This window comes from Lepidochelys kempii, chromosome 2 (genome assembly GCF_965140265.1).
Source record: "Lepidochelys kempii isolate rLepKem1 chromosome 2, rLepKem1.hap2, whole genome shotgun sequence".
Taxonomy (NCBI): Eukaryota; Metazoa; Chordata; order Testudines; family Cheloniidae; genus Lepidochelys; species Lepidochelys kempii.
This window is the reverse complement of record NC_133257.1, coordinates 46,369,864-46,396,264: the sequence shown is the minus strand read 5'-3', so window position 1 is coordinate 46,396,264 and position 26,401 is coordinate 46,369,864. Positions and strand designations below refer to the sequence as shown.

General features: G+C 44.0%; 2 long non-coding RNA genes across 2 annotated transcripts in view; one reads left to right on the top strand and one right to left on the bottom strand.

Annotated features, from left to right (window-relative positions):
• LOC140906529 (uncharacterized) overlaps positions 1 to 13,940 on the bottom strand; it is a 32,751-nt gene extending 18,811 nt beyond the window's left edge. Inside the window, exons 1-2 of the long non-coding RNA XR_012157141.1 lie at positions 13,768 to 13,940; positions 12,451 to 12,559 (exon numbers count right to left, since the gene is read on the bottom strand). This is a non-coding gene — a long non-coding RNA (uncharacterized lncRNA). The remainder of the gene's footprint in view (positions 1 to 12,450; positions 12,560 to 13,767) is intronic.
• A 918-nt stretch (positions 13,941 to 14,858) lies between these two features.
• LOC140906530 (uncharacterized) overlaps positions 14,859 to 26,401 on the top strand; it is a 76,837-nt gene continuing 65,294 nt past the window's right edge. Inside the window, exon 1 of the long non-coding RNA XR_012157142.1 lies at positions 14,859 to 15,108. This is a non-coding gene — a long non-coding RNA (uncharacterized lncRNA). The remainder of the gene's footprint in view (positions 15,109 to 26,401) is intronic.

The following is a 26,401-nucleotide window of genomic DNA, read 5'->3' as shown; positions in this document are numbered from 1 at the left end:
CCCACCGGTTTCAGGTGGGTTTGTATTCAGCATGGCTCAGCTCTGCCTCCGCTGCTGCTAGCTGTACTGCCATAGCTACACTACTGTTTATACCCGAGCTAGTGTGACTGTGTGTACACAAGCTGGGAATCACACCCCAGCTCATAGTTTATATGTTGCCTAAAGTAGCACAGCCATCCCTCCTCCACCTCAGTTTCTATTCTAGCCAATAGTCTTGAATAGTGACCAGAGACTCTGTGCCATTTATATGGGGGTTGGGACCACTGTATTCACGAGTGAGCATACCAGGGCCTCTCCTCTGATCCATTCCTATTGTGGCCTTCTGCACCAGCCAATGTGGCACCAGCCAGAGACCCTTCCTGCTGCATCTAGGTATGGTGCATAGTCCTCAAGCACAGGGCTGTGTCAGCCCTCCATAACAAAGGTAAATTTCACTGTAATAAATCTAGATTAGGAGAAAGACAATTTGCTAATGACTGGCCAAGCTCAGCATGTTTTCCCTCACCATTAGTTCTTAGAAAGCTAATTAAATCATCATGAACATTTAAACCTGACAATCAAAGTAAGTTGGCTAAGTGTGTGATTGTACACCAGGATTTGGAACCTCCAGAATCTAATAGTGCCAAAGGCCAATATGAGCACATGCTATGTGCAACCTGAGGCATTGTTCAAAGAAGGTAGCGGGAAGGTGGCATGGGCACTGTCAAGGTTCCTCCCCCACTCTGAACTCTAGGGTACAGATGTGGGGACCTGCATGAAAAACCTCCTAAGCTTATCTTTACCAGCTTAGGTCAAAACTTCCCCAAGGTACAAAATATTCCACCCTTTGTCCTTGGATTGGCCGCTACCACCACCAAACTAATACTGGTTACTGGGGAAGAGCTGTTTGGACGCGTCTTTCTGCCCAAAATACTTCCCAAAACCTTGCACCCCACTTCCTGGACAAGGTTTGGTAAAAAGCCTCACCAATTTGCCTAGGTGACTACAGACCCAGACCCTTGGATCTTAAGAACAATGAACAATCCTCCCAACACTTGCACCCCCCCTTTCTAGGAAATGTTGGATAAAAAGCCTCACCAATTTGCATAGGTGACCACAGACCCAAACCCTTGGATCTGAGAACAATGAAAAAGCATTCAGTTTTCTTACAAGAAGACTTTTAATAAAAATAGTAGTAAATAGAAATAAAGAAATCCCCCCTGTAAAATCAGGATGGTAGATACCTTATAGGGTAATTAGATTCAAAAACATAGAGAACCCCTCTAGGCAAAACCTTAAGTTACAAAAAAGATACACAGACAGAAATAGTTATTCGATTCAGCACAGTTCTTTTCTCAGCCATTTAAAGAAATCATAATCTAACACGTACCTAGCCAGATTACTTACTAAAAGTTCTAAGACTCCATTCCTGGTCTATCCCCGACAAAGACAGAATATAGACAGACACACAGACCTTTGTTTCTCTCCCTCCTCCCAGCTTTTGAAAGTATCTTGTCTCCTCATTGGTCATTTTGGTCAGGTGCCAGCGAGGTTACCTTTAGCTTCTTAACCCTTTACAGGTGAGAGGAGCTTTTCCCTGGCCAGGAGGGATTTCAAAGGGGTTTACCCTTCCCTTTATATTTATGACAGGCACCGCCCTTTTTTTTAACCTCCCTTTCAGTCATTTAATAGTCTTAGATGGAATCATGATGGAGGAGAGTGAAGAGGTTGTAAAAGGAGGTGAATAGCTTGTACATTTCTGCAACTGCCAGCGAGCAGGGTAAATGTGTGTCCCGCAATTTTCACACTGAGTCAGCCAGCCCCACTTCCTCCTATCAGCTGGGCCCAGCGCACCCTGCTTTGGCATACCTCCCTAGTCATGTCTCCAACACATTCACTGCATTCCTCCCTCCAACCTGGCCCTCTCCTCACTACTGTGCCCACTCTCCTCCTTCTGCCCACAATCGGCAAGCAGGGAATGCATCTCCCTGTTATACAAACATTTCTATGTTATTACTTCCCCCACTACTATAACCTGACTTACATGCAGTTCCTGGAGCAAAGGACAAGTAGATTACAAGTAGGTGTTCCTGGTTGTGTTTCGAAATGGTTGAAGGCTAGAGTTTGTGGCAGAGTGGTGAGAGAAATCACAGACTGGGTTTCTGTTCTAAAATACTGACAGTTTTATGTTTGAGTCAAAGATCCTCTGACCTCTATCCATTTTCTGATCAGACATTAACTCTCTACTTTCCTGTTTAATGTTCTTCTAACATTTACTAATAGCATTCATATTGTCACTATAGCAATTACTGAGACTCAGCCAAGTCAGAGAAAACTTTCACAACTCCTGGACACAAATCCCTGATGTGGTCCAAATTGGCTCTCATACCTTGTATGACGTGTACACAAGGAATAAGGCCCAGTGAATCACCACAATGTGTACAAACCCCCAGGGCTAAAACCCGGGTCAGCAGAGCCTGGGATGGCTAGTAGTGTCACCAGGAGGCCAGCAGATGCACAGCCAGAGAGCACTCTGAAGAGTAGGAGTTGCAGGAAGTACCAAACAAGAAATCCAGTGTGACAGTACCCTGTGGCCCTCTCATTGGCCAAGCTACCTACTTAACCCCAGGGGTTGCCCCAGGAAGTTGTCTGGGCAACCACGCAGACTTTGGCCAGCTGTAACGCCAGACCCTGCTTGATCTCCTAGTCTCCAGTCTCCAACTCCAGCCTGACTCTGACCCTGATTCCTGCCTCTTGATTCTAACTTGGAGGGCCATTCCCGCCCACTTTTTAACATGGGCATAGTAGCCTCGGGCAGGTACGGAGTGGTGGTGGCAGGAGCTGCACTTCACGGCAAGGGAGCTGATAAGGTGATCAGCTCCCCTGCTGTGAATCACAGCCCCTGCTAGCAGTGCCAGCCTCTTCCTGGTGCGGGGCTGAGGTGGATCTTAGAACCCGCCCCTTGCCATGAGGCCCTGCCCCGGGGCCACAGTTCCAACACTGGTGCCCCCCCCCCCCCCCACACACACACACTTCCGCTCAGGTTCCAGTGCTCCTGACCCTGACTCATGCTTATGGAATCTGGTTCTTGCAATTCCTCCAGCTCCTGCCCAGAGACTACCATCCCCTGGCGGGCAGACCTCAGCCCAGCCGTGACCTGTGCCCCCGTCCATTACACAATGTCCAGTAGATCACAAACTCCTAAATCACTGGTTACATTCTGCAGTGTAATTAAAGCATGATGCCAACACAGGTCACCTCTCTCCACCCACATCAGGCTGGAGTCACTAAGCTCCATGTCATGGTGTACCCATGTTCTCTCACAAACTTCTGCAACCTCATGATCTGGGAATCGCCCAGAATCCACATGCTGGCAATCCTGGCAATGCAATATTTCTTTTCCCCTGTACTGTCAGTTCCAAATCTTCACGCTACGTGTCTTTGGAAACACCACATCAATCTGTGCCTAGATCAGGAAATAGCAACTTGACCTCCCCCTCCCCAAGGGGCTAGTAAAATACAGAATTTGTCAGCCAACTAATCAAGGCTTACCTATTACCAGGGCTCATATCCTGCCCCCTCTGCAGCTGCAACCCTTCTGTCCCCCCATCCTTTTCTCCCTGTCCTCACCCCCCTACATACATACACAATCCTCTCTCTCCTACTCCTTCCCACCCAATATAACAAACATTTTGGTGAGACCAGCTGCTGACTATTCTGCTGTGTTCACAGTAAACCTCCACAGAAAATAAAAACCTGTTACATTATAACAGACACAATTTGTAGCAAGCAACATGAGTCAATCTTTCTTGCAGAGGCATACAAAGGTTCACGCTAGAAACATCCGTGGAAGGGTAGTTCCAGGAAAGCATAAAGTGCCTACCTAGAAAACCGCTCCTGGTTTTTTCTTTATTGGTGCATGCACAGTGTAATCATTCCAGCCTGCACATTTATGCAAAAGAAATGAACGTGATCTCAAATACAATTCTCAGTTTGGGATTTTAGTGGGTACCTTGGGTAAAACTCAACAGGTCGAAACCATTTTGAGCCATATCACCTTACTAGTTAGGTGTTTAGCTATGTGCAAAAAAAAAAAAAAGCAAACAAGCAACTAGAAATTTTTAAAAAGTTGTCTATTCTTTTCTGGGCATCGATCTCCATAACTCCTAGATCAAATGACCCCAAATTTGGGTCTCTAACTTTACCCTGAACCTTCCTGGGGCACACCAATTGTCAAAGGTACTCAACTCAGACTATATGCCACACCACTAAAACAGACAGTCCCTGCCCCAAAGAGCTCCCAGACTAAGTGAATTGGTAGATGTGCTCAGGGTTTGTGCATGGCCTGGGGTGCACTGGAAAAACTGTGGGATTAAAGGGCGGTTGGAGGGCACTGGCAGAAATGGGGTTGCCATGCCTCCCTAATCTGAGCCCCAAAACTCTTTTGCCTCCCCTACCATCCATCCCCAATTATGCCCTTCCACATAACTCTCCTCCCTTCACTGCAGTCCCAAAGCCATCTCCCCTTAGTCCCTCACTCCTTCACCCCCTAAATCTTCTCCCCTCCCAGGAAGGATTCACATGTCTAAATCCCACCCCATCCCCAAAGTCTTTGATACTATTCTCCCCAAAATAAAATTGCCACCCAGAAACTGTAGCAACCTCCAGCCACTCGGTGCAAAACTCCTTTTATTTTAGGTGGGGGCTTGTGATTAATTTGTATTTAGTTATGTTAATTGAAGGATGAGTTCACCGCCATCAAGTTCACCAAGGTCTGGGATTCATCCAGTCATTATTACAGTTTAACACTATAAGGCAGAAGGAAACTATCTGGGGGGGGGCCTGTAACTCAGGAAATGACCACACATCTGGGTCACTAATACTATCCCATATCCCAGTGAGGCACACCAAATTTCAAAGCAAGCCAAATGACCATTTAGATTGTAAAACACTCACAAGAGTCAAGCTATAAAGTATCAGGAATGGAAAACCTCTAGCGAGTTTTTTCTGTATTGGTGCATGCATACTGTAAAATATGTACATGTTCTTAAATACCTTTCTTCGATGAAGTGAGCTGTAGCTCACAAAAGCTTATGCTCAAATAAATTGGTTAGTCTCTAAGGTGCCACAAGTCCTCCTTTTCTTTTTGCGAATACAGACTAACACGGCTGCTACTCTGAAGCCACTCTCAGTGTGGGCTCCCCAAAGATTTATATGTGCCATGTCCTATCTTAGGTAAAACTCAACAGGTTGAGACCATTTTGACCCATAGCTCAGCAATAATTTGATCTGTAGCTCTGCGCAAAAAATACACCGAGAAACTTTTTGAAAAATTGCTATTACCTCCACAACCTCTCACTCAAATTACCTTAAATGTGGGTTACTAGCACTACCCTGCACCCTCCTGAGGCACACTAAATTTCAAAGGAATCTGAGTAAGCATGTCCATTGTAGAGGAATTAGAAAGGTCAACCTTTAAACAGACGTCATGATGAAACCTTAACAATAGTGGCTCTGCTGGACTACCAAAATAAATGAATTGTCTACTTCAATCTCATGGCTGATATGTAGCATTCACTGAAAAATGGTCGAAATACTCTATAGGAACCTGCTATGCCTATAGCCAAACTGACAGAAGTTATACCCATTACTTGTTTCTCATACATGACCTCACCCTGTGAGCACTATGCACAAAAGAAAGGGTGTGTGGCCTACTGAACAGAGCAGGGGACCAGAAATTGTAGGGTATGGACTCCTGGGTTTTTTCTGCTGCTGATTTTATCTTCATTTTGTTGCCATTTTATCATTGCAGACATTTGGGTCTGATCGAGGATGTGGATTCCATCCGCTGGACAGCTGTCTGCATAAAGATTTCTGTGCAACAACTTCTATCAATTTATTGTCCCACTGGGATATATTACAGGTGCCAAAGCAGTTCCATTTTAACATTTAATCTTCTACTGTATTTCCGTTTGTGATCAGAAATAAGATTAAAGGTTGCCTCTGAAGATGGTGCTGTCAGAGGCAATCAATGTTTCTTTCTCTGACAAACAGCGATGGATTTCAATGTTTCTGTTCTGGTAATAAGGGTCCAACTCTGCAAACTGTTCCTCACATGAGTAGTCCAAGTTGCTTCTCACGTGACTAAAGATTTTTGGAATCAGCTCCATACTTCCATTCTAGTGAAATTTCACATGCTGCAGCTATTATTTCACAAAAGCTTATGCTCTAATAAATTGGTTAGTCTCTAAGGTGCCACAAGTACTCCTTTTCTTTTTGCGAATACAGACTAACACGGCTGTTACTCTGAAACCTTTGATTATTCTTGTCACTGAACAATAATTAGTGTAATTAGCCTTTCACTGGAACATTTCCAAAGCTTTGTGCAGGGTTTTTAGCTATATGACTTCTCTCAGGGTACATCTATAATGCAAAAAAAGACCTGTGGCACAGTCAGTGTAGACATTCTGCCATGCAAAGCCCAGGCTCTACAACCCCATGAGGTAGGTGGGTCTCAGAGCCCAGGCTCCAGTCTGAGCCTGAACATCTACACTGCTATTTTTAGCCCTGCAGCCCAAGCCCTGAGAGTCTGAATCGACTGACCTGGGCTCTGAGACTCGGTGCCATAGGTTTTTTATTGCCTAACAGTGAATGAGAATCACATAACTAATGATGATCACTTTAGATAAGCTATTACCAGCAGGACAGTGGGGTGGGAATAGATATTGTTTCATATTCTCTGTGTATATATAAAGCCTGCTGCAGTTTCCACGATATGCATCTGAGGAAGTGAGCTGTAGCTCACGAAAGCTTATGCTCTAATAAATTGGTTAGTCTCTAAGGTGCCACAAGTACTCCTTTTCTTATAACTAAGATAGGTTTCAGAGTAGCAGCCATGTTAGTCTGTATCCGCAAAAAGAACAGGAGTCCTTGTGGCACCTTAGAGACTAACCAATTTATTTGAGCATAAGTTTTCGTGGGCTACAGCCCACTTCATCGGATTCGATGAAGTGGGCAGTAGCCCACAAAAGCTTATGCTCATATAAATTGGTTAGTCTCTAAGGTGCCACAAGGACTCCTGTTCTTTTTACATAACTAAGATGTGGCCCTTTGGAAGTGTACCCTACTGACTATTTCACTTTCCATATGTTTTACTACAAGCAAATCTGAAAATAATTTCAAATGTGAAATAAAACATCTTGAGTAACAGTGGCCTGTGCTATGCATTCCAGATTTCTCTGTCTCTGGGAACTGGAAATATTCATACTCCAGCAGGATTGTCAGACTGTCGGCCAATGGACAATTTGTTGCCTTGCTATTTTATTCATTATTATATTTAAAAATAAGGAAAAGCACAAAGTAAAATGACCCCTTTGCTGGGTGCTGATGGCAGCAATGAGGGCGGGGTTGAAAACGTTTAGCGCGCCTTTTCTAAATTTAAAAGAAACTCTGTCTCAAGCCCTTGCCTTCTCCCTCGACCCCTATTCTTCCTTCTAGCTGTGGGGAATTAAAATAAAACTTCCATGGTCACCCTAGCAGGCAGGTTTTCCCCTCTTACAAGCACTCTGAGCCCTTTGGAAACATGGAATACATAGAATATTTTTATTTGGGGGAAACAGTCAAAAGAAACACAAAAGCCAGTATATATATATTTGCATATAAGAAACTGAGCAACCCAAATCAATACATGAGGAGTATGGCCAGGACCCAGTCCCAAGTAATAAAGGTCCAGCTTGTGTCGGTCCAGAACTCTAGGTCACCACAAACCCCACCCACTGACAACCCACTCATGGGTCAGGTTAGTCAAGGACATCTAAGAGTGGCTCTCCACTGCCGGTCTGCTCCAGTCCCAAGAAGACTGCTCTACAAGGTCCTGCTCCAGTGTGTTCAATGATTTCAGCTGCGCTTGCACCAGCCAGGAAGACCAGAATGCTATGAAGTAAGCTCAGTACAGCCACCACTTCCAGTCCAATCAGGCATCACCATGGATTCAGCTCTGCTCTAGTGCTGCCAGCCCAATTAGAGTTTACCAAAGAGTCAGCCCCACTGTTAGTCTCAGAGATCCTTTTACACAGGGCACAGAATTGCCAGGTAAGGATGACAGAACAAAACAATAACCTCAGACATGATCTCTGCTCCCTATGATAAAGCTTCTTGTTTCCTGGACAGAAACCCTTCTTTTTTTCTGCTGAGTCCAAGTTTCATTACCCCACCAAAAGCCATTCTCAGAAAGTCAGGGAGACCCCTGACACAGGGCACATCTTCTACAATTTCTATACCCGTTTGTGAGCACAGTAACACTATTAGTCTATTGTCACATTTACACATCAAAACCTAGACAAATTTTAACTTTAACAACAATACTCAATTGGTGAGATTATGGGTAAACAAAATTATAATTTATGTAAATAAAGTGGCCAGAGCTGGCTTCTCCCCTGGTCCCCAGTAGAGGGAGCAGAGCACTCCATCCCTGTCAGTCTGCTAACCCTGGGTTTACACAAATAATCAACAAAAAGAGTAACTAACGTGCCATTGCTACTGGTGACCCAGATTGTCCTGCTTGTAAATTGCATCTTTTCCCTCCACCCTGTCTATTTAGATGGTTAGCTCCTTAGGGCAGAGCCTGGTTTTATTTATTATGTGTTGTTGTTGTTTTTACAGTGCCTAGCACAAGAGATCCCACTGCTGCCTAGGGTCATTAGATTACAGGTGAGTTTTGACAGGCAGTTTTATCTCAGTGGTGCCCATCTCTTCTCTGGAACCCCCATTTCACAGAGGGGGAACTGAGGCACAGAGAGGCTAGGTGACTCACACAAGGTCACCCAGGATGTCTGCTATAAACATGATACTATGCTGCGTGCTTTGAGTGGTAGATTTGATAAGAACTTGAAGCACAGAATCAGCACTCTGATCTGCCACGTAGAACTGAGCTGGAGAGTACAGACTCACGGGGGCAGCAAATTCTAGATGAGTCACACCATGCTCTACTCTGCAATGCATTTGATTCCACCGTGGCACACAGATTTTGGTTTATACGCACAATACCTGGAAACTGAAATAATTTGCATCTGTAAATTCCTGTTTGCTTGTGCAAGGCTGCGTGTCTTCAATTTCAGGAGCTGATTTGTAAGGTGGGCCTTAAAGCAGTAAATGGATTGGGCCCTACGTACCTCCCCAGTTTTTTGGCATCCTATGAACCATCTCACTTACCTAGGTCAGAGAGGAAGGGGTTTTCATAGGGGCACAGAAGATAGGCACAATAGTATTCTATTTGGATCTATGCACTGATTCAACCCCTCTATATTGGCCAACAAAGAGCTCATCTTCATTCTGTGTTTTCATTCTGTTCACTTCACAAGATGTCTTGGATGCCCTGAAGGCATCTCAACCCAAGATCTGTGAATTTGACCCCTGCCCTTCCTGATGGGTGAAGGAGAGTCCCGAGTGAATGGTACCTCTCTTGACTGAAATAGCCAACACCTCATTAGGAGGAGGAATTTTCCAGTTATCTTTCAAACATACAACAGTGAAACTGACACTGAAGAAACCCACATTGGATACACTGGATCAAGCCAGCTACCACCCAGTGTCAGTCTGTTCCTGAAGAAGTGCACAGAACAGCTGGCTAAAAGCCACCTACAAGCACATCTAGCTGAAGCGAAAGATCTAGCCCTGTCACAATCTGGATTCAGGCCAGGACATGGGTTGAAAACTGCTTTAGTGGCACTGATGGATGATCCCCTGCTGTCAATGGGTGGAGGGAAGACATCCATTTTCATACTTCTGGGCCTCTCTGCAGCATTTTACACTTCTGATTGTGAGATATTGCTGGTCCTCAGTGAGAAGTGGCAGGGTCCCGGTGAATGTGCTAAAATGGTTAGAGTCCTTCCTGGTGGGATGCACCCAAAGGTTGTTGGTGGGAAACTGTACCTCCCCCACCAGACTCATCATTTCTAGGATCAATTTTCTCTACAGTTCTTTTCAACATCTACATGCAGACACTAGGAGAACTGGTGAGGTGATATGGATGCAAGTGTCAGCAATTTGCCAAAAAGAAAAGGAGTACTTGTGGCACCTTAGAGACTACCAAATTTATTTGACCATAAGCTTTCGTGAGCTACAGCTCACTTCATCGGATGCAATTTGACAAAGTCCGACAGCTCTATCTATCTTCCGCCACATACATACATACATACATACATACCACAGACACCAGGACATCCCAGTCCTTGAATGAGACCAGCTCATGCATGAAGAACAGCTGGTTAAAGCTTAACCTTTGCAAGGTAGAAGTTATGGTGGTTGGGAGAAAAAAGCACATTGAGGAATCTACAGTCACAGTGCAGTCTCCTTTGGTTGAAGACGTATATACTCAACTGGTCAATTCTGTCCATAGTTTAGGAGTGCTGCTGGATTCCTCACTAATGCTCAGCTTCCACATAGCAGTGTCCACCTGCATTTGGCAAGGAGACTCCATCCCATCCTGGAAAATGATGACTTAGCTTCAATTATACATGCCTTCACCACCTTCTGTCTGGACTACAGCAATGCAATGCACCTGGGCAAGAAGTCATCAGCTCTCAGGACATTCCAACTAATACAAATTGCTGAAGTGCATCTCCTCAGCAACATGTCCATCAAACCTGTCCTCTGCTCTCTACACTGGTTGCCCATGGAATATAACAAGTCACGTTCAAGATCTAGGTCTTTATCTTCAAGGTATTCTGTAGCCTGTACCTAAGATACCTAGCAGATCACCTACGGCTCTGGCATGAGGATCATGGGTGGCTCAGGCACACTAGAACTGACTGGCACAAGGGCAAAGTGTGCCTGAGTAGGAGACAGAGCTTTCTCGGGTGCCAGCCTGGTACATGAAACCCATAGGAACTAAGGCCCGTTGCAAATCTCACCACTTTTGGCTGTAAGTGCCAGGCTCACTTCTTCAGCCTGGACTTCTCTAATATAAACACACAGCGTAGTGTGCATATAATGTAAACAAAACTAACCACTACATACATAATATTCCCCATGCGACAGAAATTGTCACATCACTCACTGCACTTCTGGGAGACACTCAGATACTACAGTGACGAAGGTGGCATAAGAACCTGAATAGAACAAAATACTGACTCAGCAACCCTGAGTTTTTGGAGTACCCATCCTCCTGCCAGTAGGAATGCCCATAGATTGGGCCCCTTTCAATGAGGGTGCTCAGTAGAGCTCATCAGAATTTTCCAGAGGAATGATTTTCCAGCAGAAAATTCAGTTTCTGCAAAAAACAACATTTTCTGTGGGACAATTTCAATTTTGCCATAAAGTTGTTCCCAGCTCCATGGCTTTCCTGCTCCTCAACAACCCAGCAGGTGGGCTCCCACAGAGCTGGGGCTCCCACAGAGCTGGGGCTCCCAGCACTTCTGTGCTCCTGCCAAGTGGCCAGCCAAGGAGCTGTGGATCCCAGGGAAAATATTGCATTTCAGAAACACCAAACTTCTCCTGTGGCGGGAACATATGGGTGCTGCTGAAAGGAAATATTGCAGAATTTCAGTTACTCCAAAAAATTTGAGTTGCGGGGGATTGTCCCAATTTGGAATGAAAACATACATGTGTAGGGGGGCGGAGGGTGAGAAAACCTGGATTTGTGCTGGAAATGACCCAACTTGATTATCATACACATTGTAAGGAGAGTGATCACTTTAGATAAGCTATTACCAGCAGGAGAGTGGGGTGGGAGGAGGTATTGTTTCATGGTCTCTATGTATATAATGTCTTCTGCAGTTTCCACAGTATGCATCCGATGAAGTGAGCTGTAGCTCACGAAAGCTTATGCTCAAATAAATTGGTTAGTCTCTAAGGTGCCACAAGTACTCCTTTTCTTTTTGCGAATACAGACTAACACGGCTGTTACTCTGAAACCATACATAATCTGAAAAGTCAGTTTTGGGGGGGGAACTGAATTTCTGTTTTCTGGCCAGCTGGAGTGTTGAAGCTATTATTTTTCAAATGCAATTAGAACTGTGCTGGAATCTGTTTTAATGTTGTTCTCTTTAGCTGTACTATTGTTTCATTTATTGTTCTAAATGTGTGTTATTCTAAATGGTGCCATATCATTATTATAACCTATGTATAAACTGGCTTCCCAATTTCCCCCATGGCTAAAATTCATGAGAGCCAAAATCAGCCTATTCATTATGATAAACAGTTAATCATTCCCCACTCGGCTAGTCCAGAAACAGAAAAAAATGATGTCATCATCACCTTTGTGTACATAATTACCATGGCTTTTTTCATTGTCATCATCCTCTGTTTGCCTACACCTGATTCTATGACTGTCACCTCCTATTTGATCTGTTCCATAGCTCTTATCCGAGTCTCTGTTGGTTTTGTAATTTTCACTGTATCCCCAGGGATTTTGCAGCCTTTGTTGCACTTTTATTGTCTGGGATCACATTTAAGTATCCTTTTATTGCCTACCTTTCTGATGCTGCTGTGTGTTGGCCGTTGCTATTTGCTCTGTCCATCATCGTGGTGGTTTATATTGCTTCAGCTTGTTAACGAGATCAGTTGGGTTAACGTTTATTACCTGTTAACAATTAACTCTTGTTATTGGTTAACGTAAGTATAATTGCAGGCTTGATAATTCTGTCTCTCTGATGGGGTCAGGGCAACATTCTTCACATCAGTTGTCAAGAAGCAGATGTCTGTCTTTTCTGGGGGAAATGTGAAAATTGCCAGAGGCAACAATGTCATAAAAGTTAGAGATGGAAAAGACCTGGCAGATCACCAGGCCAATCACTTTGTCAGTGCAGGACAGTTCCTTCCCCCCGAGTTTGTCAGAAAAACAACCACTAAGCAATTTATTTATTATTACAGCTCTGGCTTTTGGGATGGCTGCCAATCTGTGCCCAAGGATGGGGAGCCAGTTTGGAGGATGTTCTTGAACAAATGTAGGACTGACTTGCAGCTAAGTGTATAGAGTAATGCTCTGCTAGCTGCCTCTCTTCCTATAGCCGACTGAGAAGGAGAAGCCATTTAGAGAAGGAGCACCTGACAAATGTCCCTCATGTTAGTCTTTAAATTGGACAATGCTCCACACAAATATGGTGTCCCCCTCATTTTCATTGTTGAGATTTATTTGCATCAGACATGCAGAGCCATGACACTGAGGTTACAGCAGGAGTTATTCACACAAAGGGGATCGATCCCACAGCATTTTAAGTTTCCTGCATTAACAGTTTTTTAGCCCTGATTCTGGGCCTGTGTCAGACATTGCAACCCACATATGGGCCTTGTCAGGCTGAAGGGCAGGACGGGAAGGAGACACAGAAGAGATGTGATCTCCTAAAAATAATCTCATTGGTGGGAATCAAGAACAGCTATGCCCATGGGCCCCAATATCCAAACACAAAAATCCTCTCTGTGGCGAAGGATACTCCACGGAGCCTAACATCATCTCACGGTTAAAATGAAATGAGGATACACACTTGAATTAATATTTAAATGGAAAGAAACGGTTATTATTTCTATAGGCTGCAAAAGACATTTTAAAGGAAATTAGACATTCTTGTCACAATCCACACACTGTAAATGTACAGTAAAGGTCTGCAAATGTTTTTTTCTTGTTCATTATAAACACAAACACTCCAGTAGAACTGACCTTTTCCAACTGATAAAACAAAAGATGGGTCCAAGATTACATGTGGAGTCATTTAGTAACAAGTTACTTGTTCAATGCCATCAAAAAAAATCTGTCTCAGGTTGGGCAGGTGCTAAATTGCAACTACTGCTTACCAGAAAAAGTTCGCTCATTTCAGAGTTCCCTTGTCATTTCATTCCCATCACCACACATTCGTTTGTTTCATCCAAGTGTCGCATCCAGCCATAAACCATGTTGTGGCAAGAGCGATCTTTTTCACTTCAGGACTATACACAGTCTAGCACAATGGCGCATCCTGTTGGGGTGCTATGGGGATACAAGGGAAAAAAAATAATTCATGTGCAGACAGCCCAAAGCTTTCCATGTGTCAGCAATAAAAAAAAAAAAAAAAACCATTCAGATCAAGTTACTGTAAACCAAGAAGTTATCAACAAAGAAAACCAAATTTTCAGCGGGTTATATACGTGCAAGGGATGGGGGGAGTCACCATCCTGAGCTAATCACACAATATATTTTCATCAACAAAATTGCAATAATTTGAAAAGAAGTAGTAGAAACATTTCAATAAGAGAAACAACATACAAACCCTTATCATGCTGCATATTCAAACACATTGGTCAGAGTGTGAATAATAACGTAACTCAACGGAGTTAGACCAGGAATGAATTTGGTCCACTGTGGCAGTAGCTAAAATGTTCTCACTGTGGCTTCATTGCCTTAATCGCCTTCTCCAGTGTTTAGCATTTAACACAAGATTTTCTTGTGCCAAGACTATGCCTGTTATAATCTTTACCATGTGTGACCCAGGGTATCAATGCCAACTGGCAGAGGGCACACCATACCTTAACTGTCATCAGGCCTGATCCACTCATTGCCCCAACTCACTGTTGTCATAATCTGTCTCTAAAAGATGTTGTGTACATTGTCAGAGTATGGTGTGTGTGTGTGTGAGAAAGAGAGAGAGAGAGAGAGGTGGGGGAGGGGGAAGAGCAGTCTGCTGCTGTCTGAACTTACAGGACATCATGCTGACACACTCTCTGCTCCCCAAAACACACTGTCTTGCCCCGCACATACACACAACACACTCCCTGTCACACTTCACCCCCCCCCATTTGAAAAGCACGCTGCAGCCACTTGCACACTGGGATAGCTACCACAATGCACTGCTCTCTGTGGTGTTGCAAGAGCTGCTTATGTGGCCATGCCACTGCGCTTGCAGCTGACAGTGTGAACACAGGGCAGCATTTTCCCTGCTGCGGTCTCCAAGGGCTGGTTTAACTCCCGGCGCTCTACATCTGCAAATATAGCCAACCCCTAAGTGTTCTGAAGCCTGGATCCAAAATCTGTATCAGTTCCATTGGGACTTCGTCTTCTCCTGACTGATCATGCTGGGGGCTCTGCCAGTCTCCAGCACTCCGGACCCTCAGCTACCACCACCTCCTGGGACCCCCAATCGATTCAAGTTTCACGAACTGGTGAGAACCCAGCTCTCTCTCGCTCTCGGTATAGCCTTCTGACCCTGATTTTGTGATCAGTTATAGTTTTCTAAACCTGACTTTTATAATCAAATTTAAGTTAGATTTAATATTGTAACTGTTTTGTTTGTTTGGCTCCCCTATGGTTATTACCTGGCAATAAATAACTTTCATGGTTAAGCTGGTTGCTTCTCTCTCTCTCCCTCTCCCTCCCCCCCGTGGGTGTTTTTTTGGCTTCCTCATTCGCTCTGCAGCAACGCTTCTTGTACCTAAGCTAAAAGATCCCTGAAGTGCCCAAAAATCCTGTGGGGTTTGCTCATCAAGTGGCTCATCATCCCCTCACCCCCAGAAAAGTAACCCTAATAAATGAGCATACCCCAAAGTAACGGGCAAATTTAGTAACAGGACCAACTGGCTAAGCAGCAGTTCTGCAGAAAAGGACCTGGGGATTACAGTGGATGAGAAACTGGATATGAGTCAGCAGTATGCCCTTGTTGCCAAGAAGGTTAACGCTATATTGGGCTGCATTAGTCCAAGCATTGCCAGCAGATCGAGGGAAATTATTATTCCCTCTATTTGGCACTGGTAAGGCCACATCTGGAATATTGCATCAAGTGGGTTACTACCAGAGCAATTGTAACGTGAAAGCAGGGGTAGGGACGTGCTGAACCTGGGAGACATGAGGGTGGCAGATTGAAAATGCTGCTTGACCCAGCCTGCTGAGGTGTACTCTATTCCGGTGCGGTGCCCAGGGCATATGAGGATGATAGCTTGGAGGGGCTGTTCGACCCAGCCTGCTGAATCCAAGGTCCTCTGAGGGTGACAGCTTGGAAATGCTGCTTGACCCAGCCTATTGAGTCCAGAGACATATAAGGGGAGGGATAGCTCAGTGGTTTGAGCACTGGCCTGCTAAACCCAGGGTTGTGAGTTCAATGCTTGAGGGGGCCATTTAGGGATCCAGAGAAAATATTGGGGATTGGCCCTGCTTTTAGCAGGGGGTTGGACTAGATGACCTCCTGAGGTCCCTTCCAACCCTGATATTCTATGATTTTAAGGGGTCAGCTTGGGAGTGCTGATTAACCCGGTCCTCTCAGACGTGCTCTGTTAATGTGTGTGTTTGTTCGTCTGATTCTGAGGCTGGAAGAACCCAGCCCTGTGGACCCTAGGTCCTGCAGGATCTCCTCACCCCCAGAAAAGTAACCCTAATAAATGAGCATAACCCAAAGTAATGGGCAAATCTAGTAACAAGACCAACTGGCTATGCGGCAGTTCTGCAGAAAAGGACCTGGGGATTACCGTGGATGAGAAGCTGGATATGAGTCAGCAGTGTGCCCTTGTTGCCAAGATGGCTAACGCTATATTGGGCTGCATTAGTCCGAGCATTGCCAGCAGATCGAGGGAAATTATTATTTCCTCTATTTGGCACTGGTAAGGCCACATCTGGAATATTGCATCCAGTTTTGGGCCCCACCACTACAGAAAAGATGGGGACAAATTCGAGAGAGTCCAGGGTAGGGTAACAAAAATGATTAGGAGGCTGGGGCACATGACTTATAAGGAGAAGCTGAGAGAACTGGGCTTATTTAGTCTGCAGAAAAGAAGACTGAGGGGTGATTTGATAGCAGCCTTCAACTACCTGAAGGGGGGTGTTCCAAAGAGGATGAAGCTCAGCTGTTCTCAATGGTGGCAGATGACAGAACAAGGAGCAATGATCTCAAGTTGCAGTGCGGAAGGACTAGGTTGGATATTAGGAAAAACTATTTCACTAGTAGGGTGGTGAAGTACTGGAATTGGTTACCTAAGGAGGAGGTGTAATCTCCATCTTTAGAGGTTTTTAAGGCCCAGCTTGACAAAGCCCTGGCTGGGATGATTTAGTTGGTGTTGGTCCTGCTTTGAGCAGGGAGTTGGACTAGATGACCTTCTGAGGTCTCTTCCAACACTAATCTTCTACAATTCTAAGAAAGAGATCTTGGAGTCATCGTGGAGAGTTCTCTGAAAACATCCACTCAACTTGCAGAGGCAGTCAAAAAAGCAAACAGAATGTTGGGAATCCTTAAGAAAAGGATAGATAATAAGACAGAAAATATTTTGCCTCTTTATAAATCCATGGTATGCCCACATCTTCAATACTGCGTGCAGATGTGGTCATCCCATCTCAAAAAAGATATATTGGAATGGGAAAAGGTCCAGAAAAGGGCAACAAAAAGGATTAGGGGTATGGAATGGCTTCCATATGAGGAAAAATTAATAAGAGTGTGACTTCTCAGCTTGGAAAAGAGATGACTAACGGGGGACATGATTGAGGTCTATAAAATTGACCTGGTGTGGAGAAAGTAAATAAGGAAGTGTTATTTACACCTTCTCATAAACACAAGAACTAGGGGTCACCAAATTAAATGAATAGGCAGCAGGTTTAAAACAAACAAAAGGAAGTATTTTTTCACACAACGCACGGTCAGTCTGTCAAACTCTTTGCCTAAGGATGTTGTGAAGGTCAAGACCATAACAGGGTTCAAAAAGAACTAGATAAGTTCATGGAGGATAGGTCCATTAATGGCTATCAGCCAGGATTGGCAGGGATGGTGTCCCTAGCCTCTGTTTGCCAGAAGTTGGGAATAAATGACAGGGGATGGATCACGTGATATTTACCTGTTCTGTTCATTCCCTCTGGGGCACCTGGCATTTGGCCACTGTCAGAAGACATGATACTGGGTTAGATGGACCTTTGGTCTGACCCAGTATGGCCGCTCTTATGTTTTTATGAGTTTCAAGCATACTTTGTTCACAGTATTTGCCTAGCATCTTGGTTGAGAGAGATCAGATTTGAGCAGTACAGTATTTGATTTTCATTTTTATGACCAGCAATATTAGAACTGTGTTAATTACTGTCAATTTATATGGCTTAATATTCTTTGGCTGTTAGACCATGACCTTCAAGTTCTTTTTTATGTTGATTTCTAACATAGCTTGGGTCCAAAGATAAGAAGTCTCAGTTTTGTCTTTTTGCAACTCCTTTTTCTCCTTTTTGTTCACAGCAATATACATGCCTGTAAGATTAATAAGAATATAATTCTCAGAAATGTCAACCAAGTATTATCTCAGCACATTTCTCCAACCATCAGCAACTGTAAGAGAGGTTTGAAAGGAAGTCTTGCAAATGTGCCTACAACGTTTTCAAACAATGAAATACTGACAGATTTAATTTAATATCTTTTTCTGGAAACAGCAACTGTGCATTAAAGTCATGCAATGATGCCAGGTGAAAAGGAAAATCAATGACAAAATAATTTTTCTTGACAGCCTCATATCTGTCCTAATTCCCTGCTTATTTTAAGATCATTTTTCTATTCTGTTGAGGTTAATACTTGGAAAACAAATCTGAGATTCAATCTCATATAATAAACAGGCACTATAAATGATATTCAAACATACACTTATTCTGTCAGTGAAGGAAACAAACTATAGTTTAAAATACAGCATTGTCCATATTTATTCATGAATCACACACAAAGGTTTGTTGTGTAACTACTGCTGTTTGTTAATAACATTGTTAATGAGTGGAAGTGTGAATTAAACTACATTTGCCCTTTTCTGGGAGCAGGGTTTTATTCTTTGTTTTTATTCAGAGAATAAACTATGGAGATCTATACTGGACCCCAGTCCTGCAAACGCTTACATTCATGGGTAGCTCCAATGGCTACTTAATTTCACTCGTGAGTATAAATGGTAGTAGGATCAGAGTAATTGATTAATCTATAAATGTCACCAAGTATTGTAGACCCTACTACTTTATCATTGTAGTTGTGGGAAGAGCTGGTCAGGAATTTTCCAACAAAAATGCCAATTCATTGAACCTGAAATGTTTTGTGGAAACATAGAATCATAGAAATCTAGGGCTGGTGGGAACCTCGAGAGGTCATTGAGTCCAGCCCCCTGCACTGAGAAAAGTGAGAATCAAATCTAAAATGGCTGATTTCCCTCTTGTTGCTCATATGACCCTATTATAAATTTTCCATGTCTCCCCAATACCAACATCTAGCCCTCTGTTAAAGTTGCCTTTCTTTTAGGTCACCTGTGCAATTTTTTCACCTGCCGCCTTTGAACCTAAATTAAAGCCAACTCCTTGGGTTTGAAGTCAGTGTGCGAAGATGCTCTTACCCTTCTTGGACCCCAGTTCTTCCCAGCAGTCCTTCTTCCTGGAACAGCATTCCATGGTCAAGGAAGCCAAAGCCCTCCCATCCACACAATTTGTGCAGTCATGCATTCATGTCCAGGATGCACATGCCCCTGCTTGGGCCCTTACCCTCAACCAGGAGGATGGATGAGAACACAACCTATGCCCCCCTCACCCTCATTCCCAGAGAACGGTAGTCACTGCTGATTTGCTCAGGATCAGACCTGGGAGTATCATTAGTGCCAGGGCCGGCTCTAAGTTTTTTGTTGCCCCAAGCAGCAAAAAAAAACCCCAAGAAACAAAAACCTGCCGAATATGCTGCAGCCGGAGAGAACAGGAACATTAGAGGGAGCTGCCACCGAATTGCCACCGACAGCGAGACCGGAACCGGAAGAGTCGCCGCCGAATTGCCGCCGCGGGAAACAACAGACAGGTGCTGCCGCCAAATTGCCACCAGGACTGCTGCTGGAGTGCCACCCCAAGAATAGCCGGAGTGCCGCCCCTTAACAGCACTGCCCCAGGCACCAGCTTGCTTAGATGGTGCCTAGAGCCAGCCCTGGTTAGTACTCACAGGGATGAGAGGCATGGGGTAGTGGTCAGAGGGATAGATGAGCCTATACAACCTTTCCGGAATGTGTCAGATGCAGGCTCCAGGCAAGCAGCACACCTTTCAGGACATCGTGTCAGGTTGGCAGATGGATGTCTTCATCTCCCACAGAAGGGAGTCCCTGACTACCAGCACCCTATGCATCCTCCTCTTGAGTGAGGTGGCCATTGGCTTGGGCCCTGGGGGCAGGTGGATCCTCCGCCACAGCCACTGGGGTCTGCTCCTCACCTTCTGTTGCCAGTACAGTATATTGGTTCTTGACCACAATGGCCAGGGTACCTAGGTGGGAGGTGGAGCACTATCTACTTCTCAAGGTGGCCAGCAGCCAGTCTCTTCTCTGTAGAGTAGATGGTTTGCCTTCCTCCTCTGGTGCTGCTGTAGACATCTGTAGCCAGCCAGCATCCTCCATTCCAGACATCTCACGTGCATCCTGTCATAAGTCCTCATGCTCTTGGATGCTATGCAGATTTGAGTCACCTCCTCCCACAGCTCTCTTATCTGTTCCTGAGGGACTCCACCAAGAGACACCTCTCACTCCAGGAGGTTTTCCCTGCCTGGTTTTCATTGGTGGGGATATGCAGGCCACATTCCCAGCAAGGATTTCACTGTAGGTCCCTCAGCTTTAAGAGAGTGATTCATAGATATTTAGGTCAGAAGGGACCTCTATGATCATCTAGTCTGACCTCCCGCACAACGCAGGCCACAGAATCTCACCCACCGCTCCTGCAAGAAACCTCTCACCTATGTCTGAACTATTGAAGTCCTCAAATCGTGGTTTAAAGACTTCAAGGAGCAGAGAATCCTCCAGCAAGTGACCCATGCCCCATGCTACAGAGGAAGGCGAAAAACCTCCAGGGCCTCTTCCAATCTGCCCTGGAGGAAAATTCCTTCCCAACCCCAAATATGGCGATCAGCTAAACCCTGAGCATATGGACAAGATTCACCAGCCAGATACTACAGAAAATTTTTTCCTGGGTAACTCAGATCCCACCCCATCTAATATCCCATCACAGGCCATTGGGCCTATTTACCATGAATATTTAATTACCAAAACCATGTTATCCCATCATACCATCTCCTCCATAAACTTATCGAGTTTAATCTTAAAGCCAGATAGATCTTTTGCCCCCACTGCTTCCCTTGGAAGGCTATTCCAAAGCTTCACTCCTCCGATGGTTAGAAACCTTCGTCTAATTTCAAGTCTAAACTTCCCGATGGCCAGTTTATATCCATTTGTTCTTGTGTCCACATTGGTACTGAGCTTAAATAATTCCTCTCCATCTCCAGTATTTATCCCTCTGATATATTTATAGAGAACAATCATATCTCCCCTCAATCTTCTTTTAGTTAGGCTAAACAAGCCAAGCTCCTTGAGTCTCCTTTCATAAGACAAGTTTTCCGTTCCTCGGATCATCCTAGTAGCCCTTCTCTGTACCTGTTCCAGTTTGAATGATTGGCCGGTAAGCTGAAAAAAAAACTAGTTCTATTAGAACATACAGATTGAGAGATCAAACCCACAATAATTCACCAATGGAAAGAAGAAGAGTAATTACAGCTTGCAGAAGCAAACAGGAGACTTTGACAAAAAATATCCGGACTCTAGGCACCCTAAGATAACAATATTACAAAAATGATACCTGCAGGTTCTTGGGAAAGCGATACACTTGAGATCAACACAGCAGCATTTAAGTGGCTACATCATCTGAGTAGAAAAGGAAATGCTGAGAGATTTGCATAGTGATTGTTACTACAGAAACAACTTCCTTTGCACATTAACCACATTTTTTTCTTTCTCTGTGTCCAGCTATTATGCAACCAAATGAGATGGCATTGGGGAAACCGGAGGATACACTGAAGGAAAAACATAGCTTAATGATCAGAAAGGAGAGCTAATAATCATCACAGGGGGAAAAGTGAAAACAGCCTTCTGGCGCCAAGCAACTAGTTTTGGAGAATAGAATATTTTGTTTAATTATTAATATCTATCTATCTTAGATACTTCTATGTCCCCTCCACAGTAATAGCAGAGCACCTCACAATCAATCTTTAATGTATTTATCCCCACAACACACCTGTGAGGTAGGAGGAAGTTCTATTATCCCATTGTACAGATGGAGAACTGAGCACTGAGAGACTAAATGACTTGCCCAGGTCACACAGGAAATCTGTGGCAGAGCAGTGATATAAAATATAGGTGTAGAGGATTTGGGTGTACAGCTTTTGTTCTCTGTATCTGTCTCTTCAGTGGCTCAGATCCCTGAGTAAGTTTACAACCTGAGCGCACAAAACAGACGGTTGCCACGGACAGCAAAATATGAGTAGCAATAGTTAAGTGATAGCTTATTGTGGTGGAGGCTGAGGCCTATTTGGAGCAGAGATTACCTGGACTGCAATGAGCAGCAAAGCCCTTACATCTGGCACTACATGTGCAATTATATCCTTAAAGAGTCCTTGTCTGTGAGGAAGTGAATGAGGAGCCAGTTCCTGATGGTGTAATACCCATCCACCTTGTACAATAATCAGGAGATCCAAGTCATGGTGTCTTCCCTAGCATGAGGCATAAAGCATGCAAGAAGTGTCTGCCAGTTCATCATCTGCAACATTCAGACCACAAGGTGACTAGTTTGAGTGAGTTTCCTCTCTGATAACGTTCAGGATGGGGTGTACACACAGCCAGTCAGGGCACTCCTCCTGTGATACATTATAAGCCTACAGCCAATCTAAGTGGCCATAAATGGATCACCCCAGAGGGATCCTCTGATGGTGCACAGCTCCTAAACCACCAGCAATAGCTTGCTATCAGAGCAGGGTGTCTGGCCAGGATACCCTAAACCCCTACTGATGCCATGCTGCCATATTGAACACTTGTGTCCGTTGGCAGCTGGTATAATTTAGAGCAGCCTCCATGGTTTGGAAAATAAAAATATACACAGTATGCGCAAATGCTCTATAAGGAGCAAAGGTTTTACATATGGAACTGTCACATAAGAACTAATATTAAAATATCCTCTTGCATATACTGCAGTCCACAGTGTAACTCTATATATGGCATCCTAAGGGCCCAATCTTGTGAAGTACTGACCAACCTTAACTTCCATTAATGGCATTAACTGCTCAGTACCGTGTAGGAATCACTAAGTCAGGTTAGTCACTCAGATACTATAGCGACAGAGGTAAATGGGGTCACAGAAGCAGAGCAATGTTAGTACCTTGCAGGACCAGACTCCATGGATGTGGGGCACATACGTCCTTTCCACATGGGCGTCCATCACTTTTTTGGGGTGGGGAGGAAGGGAGGGATTATTTTCATCTGCCTTCATATTTCTTTCACCTGGCTTTCTTATTTTAGACATTGGCACAGTCTGAGGGCCAGTGATACTATCAATATACACTTTCTTTGCTTCATACGGTGCTGAAATTATTCATCATGCACTTCCTGTGTCACACCAACAACCAAAGCTCTGAATATTTGAGTTTGCAGAAAGTCAACAAAAAAACTTGAACTAAGAGGCAACTCTTCTGCAAAGGAGTGTAGCAATTATATCTGCTTGTGAGGCTATACCCTGGGAGCACTGCAGGGGCTCATGAGGAAAAATAAGTTAGAGAAGGCAGCTGTATTAACATCTATTAATTGGAATCTAATTACTCTTTCAATTGTTCTTATTCAACAGACTCAGTCCCTAAGCGAGCTACTGACAGACATTAGGTGTGTGTGTGGCATATTTTTCTACAACAAACCACAATGAGTGGGAAATAAAATGAAATGCTGTTGCATCAACACTAGTAAACATGTCTTTCAAATTCTCTACAGTATGGAGTTGTTGAATGTTTGATAGACACAGACTCAGACTCAAACATTTTTAGATTCTTATTTTTAAAGCAATATAAATTCCCATATTTCTACCGGATTTAAACACATAGTGTACCTCCAGACAAGTGCTTAAATTCTACATCTAGATAACTACACAGTAGTTGCCAACTTCTAAACTTTCTGCACTTAAAGTCAAGGAGAGGTGCTCTATACATTGAAAGAAATCAGAATAAATTAAATATTTTTTTTCTCCAGCAAGAATTTTTTAAATAAACCAATTATCTGGAAATCATCAGATCCCCAGGATCCAGAGCATTGTGTGTGTGCGTGCCTTAGAATCATAGAATATCAGGGTTGGAAGGGACCTCAGGAGGTCATCTAGTCCAACCCCCTGCTCAAAGCAGGACCATTCCCCAATTAAATCATCCCAGCCAGGGCTTTGTCAAGCCTGACCTTAAAAACTTCTAAGGAAGGAGATTCTACCACCTCCCTAGGTAACGCATTCCAGTGTTCCACCACCCTCCTAGTGAAAATTTTTTTCCTAATATACAACCTAAACCTCCCCCACTGCAACTTGAGACCATTACTCCTTGTCCTGTCCTCTTCTATCACTGAGAATAGTCTAGAACCATCCTCTCTAGAACCACCTCTCAGGTAGTTGAAAGCAGCTATCAAATCCCCCCTCATTCTTCTCTTCTGCAGACTAAACAATCCCAGTTCCCTCAGCCTCTCCTCATAAGTCATGTGTTCCAGACCCCTAATCATTTTTGTTGCCCTTCGCTGGACTCTCTCCAATTTATCCACATCCTTCTTGTAGTGTGGGGCCCAAAACTGGACACAGTACTCCAGATGAGGCCTCACCAATGAGGCCTCACCAATGAGGCCTCACCTTATTATTTCTATTTATTATTTGTAGTAGAGTAGCATCTAGAGGCTTCAACTGACTTTGAGGCTACATTTAAAGTTGGGCAACATTTCTTCAGCAAAAAGTGAAGCCACTGAAAAATGCATTTGGAGTGGGGGACATCAAAAAACTTTGTGAATTAGGGTCGAATTTGGTGAATAGTTTCGTCTGAAAAAATATTTTTACATTTTGGAAAAAGTCAAAACATCTCATTTTGACTTTTTGTGCTGAAATTTAGCTAAATTTAAAAAAACAGAGGGAAAAGAATGAAAAACACTGAAAACTACCTGAAACACAAACTGGAAAATAAAAACCAAACAGTTTATTGTGGGTTGAACAAAATGTCTCAGTTGACCTGAAACTAAACCAAAAACTGAAACATTTCATTTGAGCCAAATTGACTTTTTTCATTTTATTTTTTGGTTTGGCCTCCCAAACTGAAAAATCAATTAGTTGCTCAGGTCTAGCCCCATTGTGGTAGGCCTGTAAATACACACAGTAAGAGACAGGCAAGTCCCCTGAACAGTTATAGCCTAAATTGATAAACCAGACACGGGTTACTGTTCCCACCATTTTACAGATGGGGAACTGAGGAACAGGGTGATTAAATGACTTGATTAAGGAAGTGGCAGACCCAGCAACTGAATACAGATCTCCTGAGGCTCAGCCCGGTACCATAGCCATAAGACCATCCTTCCTCACAATGAATTTTAGGTTATTTTTATATACATATCTTAAGTGTCAGGGACTCTGAAGTTCAGAGCAGCCAGAAGTTTGATTTCAATTGGACAGCTGAAGGAATAAGTTACTAGACAATATGAGCAAGAGTATCAGAATCAGACCCTAATGAGTCTGTCTGCCTGCTGTGAGGGTAACCATTCTGGCAAACACTTGCAGTTCAAGATGGCTGTTGTTACACACTGACACTCTCTCACACACTGTGCTCTCTCAGAAGACTTTACATTAGTTCTTTCTTATTTTGGATTAAACAAAAGAAGTCACCCAGACTACAAGCGTGCAGTTGCTCTTTGTGAATGGAAAAACATAACAAACCCTCTTACAGTCAGACCAGAGTTCTCTAAACTTTACTGCATTGATTGGTCAGTCTAGTCTGTAGATTACTGCTACTCCTCCCTGTGGATCTGCCTTTTGTCAAGAGGTTGTTAGACAAATCACCTGGTCTGCACTACTGAAAGGCACTTATATTCTAGTTGGGCATCTGAGAGCACAGGAGACAGTTAGGCTTGGTGTGAAGGTACCGGGCCTGGACACACATTGACTTGAAATACCTGGCAATGAAGGCCTTGAGAGCGCCACTCTACATGGAACCCTCAACCAGAGAAGGAATATCACTTACCTGGAAATTCCTTTCATTGATTCAGCCCCATCCATCTTGGCTCTGTTTAGTTTCTGCAGGTTCACTAGTGCAGGGTGCTAATCTGCTTTTAAATTACAGTTCTGGGGGTGCTCATCAACCCCTGGGAGGAGAAGAGGGGAGAAGTTAGCCTTCTAGAGGGGACTCCCAACACAAGGCTCTGGCTGGTTATGGTCAGCATGCCTGCCAAATGGAGCAACTACCCATCAGTCAGCACTCTGGAGTTGGAGTTGAATCACTGACAGGAGTTACCAGGTAAAGAATTCTCCCTCCAATCAATTTTGCCATGACTTGGCTTGTCTCTGGCATTTCCTGCGGATTATGATTTTATTTTCGTAAATAGCTGTGCGTTTTTGGTGAGAACGAGAATCGGCGCTGTAAAGGACACAAGAGACAGCCAGTGAAGCTTTGTTTTACAACTA